Consider the following 14,560-nt stretch of genomic DNA (forward strand, 5'->3'; position numbering starts at 1 on the left):
AAAAATAAAAATAAAAAGGTTTATTGATACTTTATTAATCGAATGATGAAGATTCGATTTTTAATAGAATAAAAATACGTAATATAATTTAAAAGGTTAAAGGAAATAATATAGCAACGTTTATCAAAATGACACTTTTTTCACAAAAGATACTGATATTTGGTAGGGGCATGTTGTTTTAAAGAAAACTGGAACTAGCTTGAGGCACGGAATACATAAATTTCGCCTAAAGTTATAAATTTAAAAAAAAAATCGGAGGGGGGATAGGACCCCTCTAAATACGACCTATTATATGAGAACAAACAAGAAGACCCGCACACGAAAGAATTTTCGTCTTAAATGTCGATGGTGGAATAGTTAACGATTTAAAGACCCAAACCCATTGTTACGAAGAGAAGAGAGCAGGATTGCTCCGCTACCTGTTCAAAACGGGATTTTCCCTAATCATCCTCTGCATGACACTTATTTTCATACTACACTGTACATTTGAGTCTCATTATATTATGATTGTTAACTTCCGTAACCGAAATAACAGAACAGAAACGGGATTTTACTTATTTTCACTTTAAATTATTTTGTTTCGGAATTTGATTTAAATCAACGACTTTTATTAAAAAAATCAACTGATTTAAATCTTGATTTAAATCGTGATTTAAATCTTACTAATTTAAATCAATCCACCCTGGTTGTAACTCACAACACCACCAATATGCAAACCGCTATGGCCGATTTGTACCTATGTTTTGCTCATTGTTTGAATTTAATTATTATAGATGCTATATCATCGCCTACAAATGAATTTGTAGACGAAGCAAAAACCCTTGTAATATATTTTAAACCAAGTAACTCTGCTCTAGCAAAATTTCACGCAAGACAAACATATCTTTCAAAAAGATAATCTGAAGTGTAAACAGGATGTGCCAAAATATTGAAATTCCACTGACGAGATGTTAGGGAAATTATGAAAAATCATTGTTAAGCTTCAAAAACAATTTGTTCATAAACATTGTGGACGAGAAGTCGTCGAACATACACACTGTGTAGTATAAAATTGCTGACGGTTTTTAATGCTGTCACAGAAGGAACGCCTTCCGAAAGTAATGTTTCTTAGTCGAAAACTATTATATTGTCGAGAACAAGTTAAGAAAGATCAAGCAATATCTTGAAACCAACCCCGGCATACTCGAAAGGAATCTAAATTAGGCAAGAAACTTGCACACTGCTTGTCCAAAAGATTTGGATGTAAGGATTAAGTGAATTAATTTCAAAATGCAATATTCTGGATCTCAGGTTTAAAAAAACATGGATTTGGTGAAGAAACGAAATAAAGGTCACCCTACGAAATGCTTCTTTCCCATCAACAAATGGCTGCACAACAAAATAAAGACCTGGTATCAAGTCATCTTCCTGTTCCACAGATTGGAGAAAGCAAAAACCCTTATACAATATTTTAAACAAAGGACTCTGTTCTAGCAAAATTTTACGCAAGACAAACTTTTCTTTCAAAAAGACACTCTGAAGTGTAAACAAGATGTGCCAAAATCTTGAAATTGAAATGATGACATGATAGAGAAATTGTGAAAAGTCATTGTTAACTTTGAAAGAACAATTTGTTCTTAAACAGCTGGGTGAGAAGCCGTGAATCATACACACTGTGTAGTATAAAAGTGCTGTAGGTTTTTAATGATGTCACTGAAGAAACGCCTTCCGAAAGTAATGTTTCGTAGTCGAAAACTATTATATTGTCGAGAATAAGTTTTAAAAAGTCAAGCAATATCTTGAAACCAACCCCGACATCCGAAAGAAATCCAAATTAGGCAAGAAACTTGCACACGGCTTGTTCAAAAGGTTTGTATATAGGGATTAAGTGAATTAATTTCAAAATGTAATATTCTGGATCTCAGGTTTTAGAAAAACTTGGATTTGGTTAAGAAACGAAATAAAGGTCAGCCTACGAAATGCTTCTTGCCAACCAAAACATGGCTGCACAACAAAATAAAGATTTGGTATCAAGTCATCATCCTCTTCCACAGATTGGAAGTTCATCGGTCATTTGGGAAGAATTTGTCGCTGCTTTGTGACAGTTACAAGGCAAACAGGATGCAACCGCTGAGTCAATAATAGAGTTAGATAGATGCCTTATCGAGCCATATTTACCCAGCTCTATTGATCCACTTAATTAGTGTAAAACGAGAAAATTGACTTATCCAAATGTATATTCAGTTCTAGTAAAAATACTTTCTACACCAACTACGACCGTTCCGTGTGAGGGGTTTTATTCTCGGCTGGGCAGGTATGCACAAAAAAAGAAGCCGGTTAACAAGCGACAAAATTCGCAAACTATTATTGTTTAACAATAACTTGCATTTAGTTTAAAATTGTAATGTTTTCGCATTGAGGCTAAAGTTGAAACACTTTTGCATTGAGCGTAAAAGTGTAATATTTTCCCGTAGTTTAAAATTACAATATTTTTCAATATAGTCTAAAATTACAATCTTTTTCCATATAGCTTTAAAAATAATACTTTTCCATGTAGTATAAAATCATATCTTTAATATTGAGTTTATTTTTGTTGTATTTTCACACTTATTAATAGTACTTTTATTTAGATATAATTGTATTTGTATTTTGTATTTGAATTCCATTTTTGTATGTTACATCTCTTAATTGTATTGTAATTTGCATTAATTTAGATTGTAACTTATTTATTTTTTAAAGTTAAATTTGTTAATAGCAATATACTTGTTCTCTAAAATTGGAGTTTATATTTTAAAATTTGTTGCATTTAGTCTAATATTAATATTATTTACGATTGCTATTACAGAACATATTAGGAAAGAGGGGATATATTTTTCCTCTCTATCTCAATATTTGTATCAAATGTGTTATGAAACACAGTGACATTGCTCACAATCACTTCACACACTTTCAGCACAAACAATTAGTCAATAAATTCTTTTTCCTATTTCAATTATGCACTTCCACATATCTGTGACAGCAATCCTGAAACAAAGGAATGAAAATAATATGTATCAATGTAGACAATATAAATTTAGAAACATCCGTACTGACTAACAAGAATAATGACTTGTATTGAGTACTGTTTCGGAAACGTAATACCCCTCTAAATAACTCGAAAGGTGGATAATTGTGTAAATTCAAATGAATACATGAAGAAACAAATGAAACTGAATATAAATTCCTTTGATGCTGCAAGCAAATAACTCCAGGCAAATGGTTATCGATCTGAACCAATATATTCATATGGTCAATATCGTGCAATTCTTAGTTTATGTTGAATTTTGAATCGGATCCCATTGAGTGCCCAAAATACAACTTCGTGGTATTTTAGTATACATATGAGACTACAATCTGAAGAATTTTGAACGAATTCAGAGGGACATTTCTATGCGAAATTCAAAATTCAAATCTTGAATTGAATATTTGAAGTGTTATTTTTTATTTTACAGGATTTTTCAATAAAATAAAATTGTAGACCAATCATTAAGGTTTTCAATGGTGTTTCTTTCACGTCTCTGATGCACATATTAACCATTTTATGACATTTTTTAATAATCACTGTAACTGAAAAAAATCAATTTTTTGACATTTTTGAACACTCTGTATGGAGACACTTTCAGGGAGGAAGAGGTAATATTTCGGATTTTTTCATCTCCTGGTGTAATAAAGCTTTACACCAATTTTTACAAAAATCTTATGTGATCAAGTCTGATGGCTTGTTAATTTGACATGAAATGTTCCCTCATCCGTTTTTTTTTTTTTTTTCTAGACATGAAATTTTACATAGATATAAATTACGCATGTATTTATCCCTTTTCAAGTTCGAACAATGAAATACAGGATGGTAAGAAACTATTTGAACAAATTTCGCGAGCTGATTCCCGACACCGAAACCAGCAAAATAGTCCTCTGGTTATTGATAATAAATATGGGATTGTAGAATTGATTTGATTTGAGTTTAACGTCGTTAGACGTGATTTGATTTGATGATCAGCGAGACTTCATGAGACGTGGACCTACAGCTTAAGGTAGGATCGCGAACCACATGCGCTTACACCGGGAATCAAACTCGGGTCTTCCTCATCATAGGCATGTAAGCTTATTACATTATATATTTGTATATTACTTAGTTTTGTAGGATCCTGTATAACATTTCGTCGACAGCGTCACAAACTGTCGTATCTCAGTTTTCTAAACTTTTCAGGAGAGCGATTTTTAGGTTTTCACACAACTTTGAACAGACATAACTCAAAATCTATTTTACCGAAAGGAGAAAAAAATTACCAAGTTATAACTTAAATCATAAGAAGTCAGTGTAGAAAGTTTTATGGAATTTGCCTGTGAAAGCTTGTGGAAAATTTGGCGGGAAAAAGATACGACAGTTTGTGACGATAGTAATCCTCTCTTGTATGAAAGATACGACGCATATTTTTTTTATACTGAGAACTACATTAATAGATGAAAAATCGGAATATATTGCACTTTTATTGAAAAACTTCGTGTTTATTACACAAAAAATTTAACAAATGCTTCCTGAGATTCTTGAGGGTAAAACAAAATTCCTGAGAACACACAAGAAACACAATGTTAAGAGCATACTAACCATAACATAAAATAATGCTATCAAGTTGTCATTGCCAGAATATAAAATCTTGCAAAGTAATTTGCAAATTGCATGCTTTCATATTGCACTTGAGAAGGATGGCTAATGTGGTAAGTTTCTGTAAAATTGAACATGTTCAGGGTTTCGAATGATTCGAGTTGGGCCCGGACACAATGATAACAAGTCCTCGTAGGCGTGGGAGACCCGGGTTCGATTCCCGGCTGGAGCTCATGTGGTTCGGATTCCACGTTAATCAGTAGGTCCACGTCTCATATAGCCTCGCTGCTGAAAGGGACGTTAAAAATCAATCAATCAATGAATCAAAACGAATCCTCGTACTACTCTAGAGCGATAATTTTTGACAAGTCTGCAAAGTAGGAACTTCTATTTGGTGGATTCAATCTGCGTTCTTTTCACGGAAATAGTTATGTAAGTGTCCTCAAAATGACTTGTCTTAAACTGAATGCAGTTTGGATAGTCTTTGTTCACCTTCACTTCGCGCATTTCCGTCCAATTGATTGGATCTCCATTTTCGTCACGATTAACTGACAGAATACAAAGACATTGGGACAGAAATCTAGTCTCATACATTGCTTCTGTCAACACAATGAACGGTATATGGGTTCTTTTTCCTTGCCAGTTTAACAATCGGTTCAAGTTGCGAGGGTACAAAATTACTGCCACAGTGCTTAATAGATGTGCTTATAGCACTGTGGACTAAATTTCCCTCATTTTGTCCATGCGTAGATTCAAAAAATCGGAGAGAAATTTCTCTAATGTTCTTACGTGTTTGCACCGCATACCCCATCATAGCAACCAACCTGAACTCCTACTAGGTTCATCCTGTATTTCTCTAACTCATTCGTTACGGATTTTAACGCGCCTCCCTATAAAGAATTCTAATATTCCATGTTCCATGTTCCAATGTCCATTTTCTTTTGCTGATGTGCTAAGTTATCCGTCTTGGTCCGAGGCTTCTGTGATTGTTTCTGAAAAAGTGTTTTTTTTTTTTTCTATCACAGGATGAGTTTGTTAGGCTCACCCAAACCCCCATGCTGGAGGGCCACTCCTTGTCTGCCAGCGACTGCTTATTCAGTATCTTCGCAGCTAACCTCTATATCTAAAGGCCTTCTCCTCGATCCGCTACCTGGCGCGGTGGCTCAGTGGTAGAGCGTTCACCTCTGGTCCATAGGGTCGCGGATTCCAACCCTGCTCCCGCCAAGTAAACTTTGTGGTGAACAAACAGCGTGTGCATAGGCTTCCTCGGGGTTCTCCCGTTTCCTCCCACTTTCTTCATTCCATCATTTCATTCATTTCTCATAATCGCCGTCTCCTTTAGTCTAACCGGCATAACCGTTGGACGTAAAACTCAAAAATGTCATGTCATGTCGATCCGCAACCTGAGAACGCCCCATGCCGTGTAAATATATATGTATACAGCCCCGCATTGATCAAGTATAAATTCTAGCTTATAAGTTTATTTGCTTCGGCTGTTCCGAGCTTAAGATATTAAGTAAAAATACATTAGGAACAAATGATAAAGAAACTAAGTCTACCTGATGGATAACAATAAGAAATGATATAAAAGCAATGAGTTTATCAGTATGGGACTGTATATCTACTATTGGGCCACTTTGTATATATAAACAAATTGCTTTGAATATAGGCGTATCTGTCCAGTTGCGAAATATCTGTTGCTTACAAACTTTCGTAACTCAAGATACGACTGTTTGTGAAAATGGTTTATATGCTTCATCTTAAGATACGACACAGTGACGTCATCACCACCGTCAAAACAACGCACATTACAGATGTGTCGTTTTGGGAAATTGTAGAAGTCAGTGTATGCAACTACATAGTAAAATATCTCAATTCTCGATTTTTTTGAGATACGACACTTTGTGACGCTGTCGACGATTTGCCTTAAGATGTTAGTCATTGTCAAATAGACAAATGTATTGGGTTTAATAATATTATTTTATGGATAACCTTGTAAAATTTATATTTCGTTAGTTGAAGGATAGTGGTCTGTAACATATCTCGAATTGTAAACAAAGCACTTTGTTTTTACGCCCTCGTGTGGCCTCAAAATGAGACTAGAGAACAGGTATATTCAAAATGAAAAAATAAATGAAATCTTTAAGTTTTACGTCCCACGTTTATGCCGGTTAGGCTAAAGGAGACGGTGATTATGAGAGATGAGTGAAATGGTGGAAGGAAGAAAGTGGGAGGAAACGGGAGAACCCCGAGAAAACCCACGAGCACGGTGTTTGTCCACCACAAGGTTCACTTGGCGGGGGCTGGGATCGAACCCGGGACCCCGAGCACCAGAGGTGAACGCTCTACCATTGAGCCGCCGTGCCCCCCAGGTATATTCGATTCCTCAAGGTATACAGCTGCAGATATGTGTAGGTCGCAGGTTAATAGCAAGTTGTATCAAAATTCGGACGTTCGAAAGACACACACACACGCACACACACACACATATAAGATGTAGTATTTCTATAAAAACGGTTTATTAGTTATACGACTATAGTAACTAATTTATGTTTCCCAATTTGAAGATTAAATTTTGAGAAATTATATATGCCAAAGAGATAATAATACCAATGGCTCAAATCTAGATAATATTTAAGATCTAATTGGCATTAATTATCAGTTATCCCTAATCAAATAGACAAAGTCAGAGTTTAACAACGACATAAAGGAAAGTAAAGAGCAAAAATATGTAACTTTGACTAATGGTAACTTAATAATTAATGTTCATAATGGATTATATATACAAACCTACGTTTCCTCTTTAAGCACTCAGTATAACTGCAAGTGAATACTACACCAATACATTCAAATTATCAAACTATTACATTATATTTTGAAATAACACAGACTGTTCACTGCTTGTCCTACTTCCGGGCTGCTGTGGCTTTGTGGTAGAGCATTCGCTTCTGAAGCATGAGGTCCTTAGTTCGATCCCAGTTCGCGCCACGTGAGCTTTATGGTGGACAAATACCGTATAAGTGGGTTTTCTCGGGGTTCTCCTGAGTCCTCTCACTTTCTACCATTTCATTTGTTTCTCATCATCACCGCCTTCTTTAGCCTACTCGGCATAAGCATGGGACGTAAAACTTATAAAGATTTCATTTCATTTTTTGTTCTATTCCTTCCATTACATTGCGTTGAATGCACTCGGCTGAGAGTGGAATTTAAATACGTAATTTCTTTAAGTTCACTGCCCTCCCGACAGAGGGTACTACTTCTTCACAGTTCATAGGGACACTCTGTCAAATAAGCCATCAAGCGGGAAAACTGGTAACTATAAGGTCACTGTGATATACGATAAATCAATAAGATGATTACGAAACTTCCCCCTCTTTTTTTTAAAAAAAAAATGGTTAAGTGTGTTAGGTCATTTAGGTGTATATGTACCATTAATATCCTATATTTTGTGCATTTGTGCCATACATATTAGGATATTATACAGTGGTGCCCACCCCCCCTTATGTCCATGACGCACCCCCCCTTAATTGTCTATCCATAGGTGTTCTTCCATGAAAAAAATCTTTTCGATTAATTTTTACACCCCTTCAAACATATTTATATAGATTTTTAACCCCCCAAATATTTCAATGACGCAGTTTGCGTCATAACACCCCCTTGTGGGCACCCCTGTATTATATTATATAAGGAAGCATTTCGTTAGTTTTCATTGTCTTTAAGCTGTTTTTTTGAGAAAATCGAAATACAACGTCATCTTAAGAAATTTCAAAATTTTATTTTCCTAATTTCTTCAAAAATTTATTTTCCTAACATTCAGCTGTATTATCCTCATGGATAAGCTCCTTTGTTTCGACAAGACCATCGTGATTATAAGTTAAAAATCGCTGTTAGGTCAAGATTTGCCAACTATCTTGTCATTGGGTCTGTGTTCTTTCATCTTTCCAGATTTCGAGCATCTTCCTCTTGTAACATCGCCGAGTAGCCAGTTAGATTTATGCACTTTGTCATTCCATGCCATTTTCTTTGAACGTAGTAGGAGACAAGGACGCCCATCAGGGGGGCGAGGTGGGGCGCTTGCCCCCTAGAGGAAATTGTACTTCCGAATATCGAAAATCCAATAGAATTTTTACATTAGTTACAGCAAAATATGAAACTATTTTTGAACCGTCACTTATACTTGTCCCCGCTTGGAAACCACAACATGGGCGCCCTTGGTAGGAGATCAAGTAAAGATGGTACTGTTGTCGTCAAAATTGCTTAAAATTCTACAAAATTAACTAAAGTCATCAACCAAATTATTGAATGAAACAGAATAGTGAATATAGTATGCAACGTGAGAATCGAAGTTAATTTCGATTAGTGTGAGGAGAGAATTTTTCTAGCAAAGTATGGCAGTTTGGCAATGTGGTTAACATTATTGTGTCATTAAGTTTGATTTTTCGAGGTACTGAAGGGATCCCAGACAAGGGATCTTGAACAAGACTAAATTATATCTTTTGACACCCTTACTCTCATATTATTCCACCAGTTGGGTATGGTCCCGTCGTATTTGTTCAAGTATGTGCAACGTATCTGAGTTTGTAGATGTTCAACTTACAGATGTAGAAAAGTAAAATAAAAGTTTGTGGTTAACCGTTAATTGGCAACAAATTTACTTAATTTTATTTGAAAACATTTGTTTGTGTGGATATTTCGCAATATAATATGCCCTTGTTTGGTTATTTTAACATGCAGTTCTAAAGTGTAGTTCTTCCAGGAGCTACATTCACCTTCATCTGCCATATGAATACGAAGGGGGAATATTTAAAGGGGGAATATACATAGTAATTATCACATTACTTAAGCCTACGTAGGGTTGCTAGACGTCACGGTTTTCAGTGAAATTATCAACTGTCCCCTAAAAAGGCTTTCGGGACGCCTGTTTGCCCCGGTTTTCGTTCTTCAGATTGAAAAACTCAACCCACAAGAACTAGTAAGTCTCACTAAAAATGAAGTGTTTATGTAGCCAAATAATTTCAAATTAACAACAACGAGTTTAAAAATCACATCAATTCTTTTGTACTATGGGGTTGTTTCGTTTTCAGAGGGAAGAAAAAGAGATCTTTAAAAAGTTTTCAAGAGGAGCATATTTTATGACAATAATTTCTCGAATATCACTTTCATTAGAAATGAACGTCTTTTTCTCCGTGACGGGCTTTAACTACTAATTATTTTATACTTTGAATGTTATTTTTCCTAAATGCTAAATTTACAGCATTATGGTAGTGTTTCTGACTCAGGTGATGACGCAACAAAGAAAACGATATCTCTTCAATCATAAAAGATAAGGTGAGTTGTAAGTGGCGCAATATTTAGGACCTGTTAAACACAACAATTCGGAATAAGGCATGCCTATATTACCTTTTCACATTCTTTATATATTCTTGTGAGTCTTAATTTGTTAACTGTGTATAGAATAAACAGGAAAATTGTGAGTAACAATCTGGAAAAGACGGGCACTTAATTGATTCTGACCAGATGAGTAGGATCCCTCACCTTATATATAGCCTGAGATTGGTGTCCCAGGTTTTCGTTTACAAAATCTGGCAACCCTAGGCCTACGTACCTTGTGTACGTAAGTACGGAAACTCCAAAAGTTTATATTAATGTCAACATGTAAAACACTAATACTTTTAAAAAAAAAAGTTCGTAAGTGTTTTTTGCTCTGTCAAACCACAAGGATACTGCTTTTCCCTTGTATACTAAATTCTCGATTCGGAATTTCTTTAACCTGTCAAAGTTTTATATATATATATATATATATATATATATATATATATATATATATATATATATATATATAGGTAAACGCGCCGGATTTCGACAGGTTAAGGACCTTTTTCAAAATCAATTGCCTATTGTGGCCATAATATTGGTCGGTGTTGGCCCATTTTTTTCCTTGAAATGTACAGTCTCTAATAATACTAAAAGTCACTTCAAGGCTCAAATGCTAATGTTAAAATTTTTTATGAAACTGGAACTCGCCAATGGAACCCAAATTCGACACACTTCACCTGGTTTCCACAGTTGCGGTACCTGAATTCGACACCTTCAATTATATCCATGTAAAACATTAAGTCGGCATTATTATTAGTAGTAATCTCTTCTCAGCTTCAAATATTGTTTTATTATTATGCAGAAATTATCAGACGGGCAAAAGAACACAACTTAAATTTTCTGAACTGAGTAGTTATTTCGATGGTCCTCAATTCGACATGAAGGAACCTGATTTCGACATTCCATATCGAACTGAGGTTACAACTATCGGAGAATTATGCAACAAATAGCTTTATGAAAGACTTTGAACATACTTGTACGTTTAGATATTCAGTTAAAATTATATTTGCACTACTGAGCATGAATTCGACAACCTTGTCGAAATCCGGTTAACGTTACAAATAAAGACTCGTGTTTTCGACAACCCCCCGTTCATCTTACATCACAACCTTTGCCCCCACAGAAGAAAACAAAACGCACTGATTGAAACTCCTTTACAACATTGAAGTACCACTATTTGCTTGAAGCAAACCTAGCTTTAACAAAAGTCTTACGAAAATAACTTGCCGTCTTATGATTTTCTTAAGATTATGTGTTTTTTCTCGAAGAGTGTATCACACACACAACAATGTACTTCTTTTCTCCATGCGTATAACCCATCTACTGTAACCGCACTTTTGACACGAGAAAAGACACTCCCATAATGTTGGCACTTCTATTCACGATTGCAGGGATGACATCTTACGCTTATTTCACAACATTTAAGCACAGGTATGTCGAATTCGGGTGTCTGTCGAATTCAGGCGCGTTTACCTTATATACTATGATTCTCATATTAATCAGTATGTTTTACTCATATCCAAATGAGAATACGTTGAATACGTCTGCCATTTTATTACAAGTATATAATATGGTTCCGTTATATATCACTGGCAGCTGAAGAAATTTATTTATATCCCGGCTAAGAGTCACTAATTATTGGAGAATAGATTTCTTTTAATTATTTTAAAAGATTGACCTTTTATGTCGTTCATGTTAGAAAAATCAGACTAATTTAACCCTTATTAATAGGCTATATTTCACATTCGTTCCCTTTTGAACATATTTTTAAGGTCATTGTTTTGGTATGTGTGTGTGGGTAGGTTGAATATCTATGTGTTTGATTGTATTAGGTTACATTAGGTTAGGTTTAGTATATTATTTAAGTTTAGGATATTATTTATGTATATATGCCATTAATAGTGTATAAGTTAGTTTTATGCGTTTAATGCGGTTTAATGTTATGGAAGCAGGTTGCCATAAGGAGACCATTAAGCTTAAAAGGCACATTAACAAAATGATGCACATTAAGGCCGAAGATATATTTTGTCTAGTAAAATGATAGTTTCCTTGTGAAGTACTGAGATTGTCAAAAGGTAGAAGGGTTTTATCTGTCTGGAAAAGAACATAATTTTTTACATTTAAATTTGTAATGAATATATTTGCTGTAAGTCGACTAACTGTTTTGTATGTTGCTGCTTCGAATCAAACTCGTTACTTAAATAATACTAATGCTGGGATGTATAAGATTTTTTAAAAGATTGTATATTTGTATAAACCGAATAAATTTGCTATTTTTCTTTAACCAGTTTTAATTTTAGCTGAGACTCTAGTCTTTATATGTGCGATTTTCCTTTAATTTGATTATATTATAGATATGTATATGTATCAGACAATGGTGCAGCGAAAGAAGGAGCAGGACGTTATATAATGTACATGTCCTTACAATCAACATTTCATGAGTGCTATAACAGAGTTAAAGCTAATTTTCTTTCATACTGTAACCGAGAGTAGATATAACTAAACATCTTTTTATTTCACAAAATTCTAAATTTAGATATTTCGTGTGTTTGTTTATTTTATTTTCATTCCGTAAAATTTTGGTCTTTGTTTTTATTTTGTTCTATCGAGTTTTCAGGCTTGGATTTTATTTTATTTTACTTTTTATTTTTATTTTTGTTTATTTATTTTTATTTTTTTTTTTTTGGTAGGGCTATTTCGTACATCTTAATTTTCGGTGGTCATCAGTTCCGTTTCAACTGAGAGGTCAGTATCTTGACTCTCAGTCTACAGAGGGTTGCAGATAACGGACTACAGGCCTTGATATTGGAATCTGAGTTAATATGGAAGATATCCTCGAAATGTCAATGGTCTAAATTTGACTGCTGGTATTTGAGAACATGTGGAGGCACGTATGTATTATTAATTGTTAAATGCACGTCTGCACTAGCCTAGTTGACCGTGTAGGAACCAACCAGTAGTATGTTTGAATCATTCATGGTCTAAAGGAGAGCGAACGTTTCATGTAGATAATAAAACATACCACATTGTTTTATTTTTATATATTCTTTTTAAAACTAAAACGCTAAATATAGCCACAAGAAAAATCCGGATTGTTGTATTAATCTCTCTATTAGTCACATAATTCAGGGCGCAAAATTTCAGTCAGACGCACTCGCCAATCCAAAACTGATGGTCGCCAGTATCTCTCACATACAAATTATGAGAAATCCCCTCCCCCCGGCCTTTATTTTGACAAAGTAAGAGATTACATCAGGGGATAAAATTTCAAAACCAGACAATTAGATTCAGGGTAATCAATTTAAAATTGGACAATTCATATCAGTGACAATTATTTTCTCACTCAGTCATAATTATTTTCGTGCGAAACAGAAACTGCGCAGCCGTGTGAGTTTTCGCAGAAAACATCCGTACTGAATACTGGTCGCCAGCTCTAAATTTCTAGTCGCTAATGGCGACCTGGCTACCGGAAATTTTGCGCCCTGACATAATTATGTCCCTCAAAAATAACTCCTGGTTTTGCAAATAGTTCACAAGGTCTGTCAAATATGTCTCTGGGGGCTCAGAAGTTGAAGAATTTAGAATCGACATTTATGATGATGTGGTCGTGGATGAAGAAAGAGCCTTGAGTGAAAGGTGAGAAGCATTTTAGGCATTGACGTCTATACCTGGACCGAATGGTATCGAACGTAAAACGAAGAAACAATTTGGAGCAAAGCAGACCTATAAGCGCAGAAAGATAGGTACTTGATACTATTCAAGCAACAAAAATTTCGCTGTTTAGTGAACTCACGACTATACAAATGAGTCTATTCTCTCCTTGAAAATTAGAAACTAATTCCATTGAAGAAGTACAGTGCTGATGTAAGCACGTTTTGCCATGTATATAATTCTGGAAGAAAGAAAACTAGGAAGACCGTTGATTAAGGACTCCAAAGCGATCTAAAAAAAAAAAGTAAAAATGGCAGCAGTACCTCGTCCAACTAACAACATCACTTACGATCAAGTACAACATCAGCCTGTACACTGTGATAAATTATTTTTTTAGATTTGATGTTATTGCTACTAGCAAAATGAAGTACAGTAAATTAGAAGTTGTGTTACATTGGACAGAAAAGAGAAACTGCTTCACTAACTTCCACGAAGTGAAATCAAGTTTGTAGTTTTATGTTCCACAATTATATACCGAGGCTACGGGAGATAGTGATGATGATATTCAATAAAATGGTGGAATGTAACAAGTGCCAGAAAATGAGAAAAAACCGAGAAAACTCATGCATATGGTGTTTCACCACAACAAATTGCATGTGGTGCGAACTGGGATCGAACTGAAGACGCCACGCATTAAAGGTGAACACTCTAACACTGAGTCACCGTAGATCCTAGAACTTCCATTTGCGTTCAATCTGTCATAGATAAAACCATTATTTTTTGTTATTCTTAACTTACAAAAGTGTAGAAGTGTACTAAGGATGAAAACTATTTCACTATTTTATATTTTAAAAAAAATAATAACTTGCAATTATCATATTCAATAGTTTTCGTTTTAGTTGTCAAAGCATC

The sequence above is a fragment of the Thermobia domestica genome, chromosome 7, assembly GCF_964235325.1.
Source record: "Thermobia domestica chromosome 7, izTheDome1.hap1.1, whole genome shotgun sequence".
Lineage (NCBI taxonomy): Eukaryota > Metazoa > Arthropoda > Insecta > Zygentoma > Lepismatidae > Thermobia > Thermobia domestica.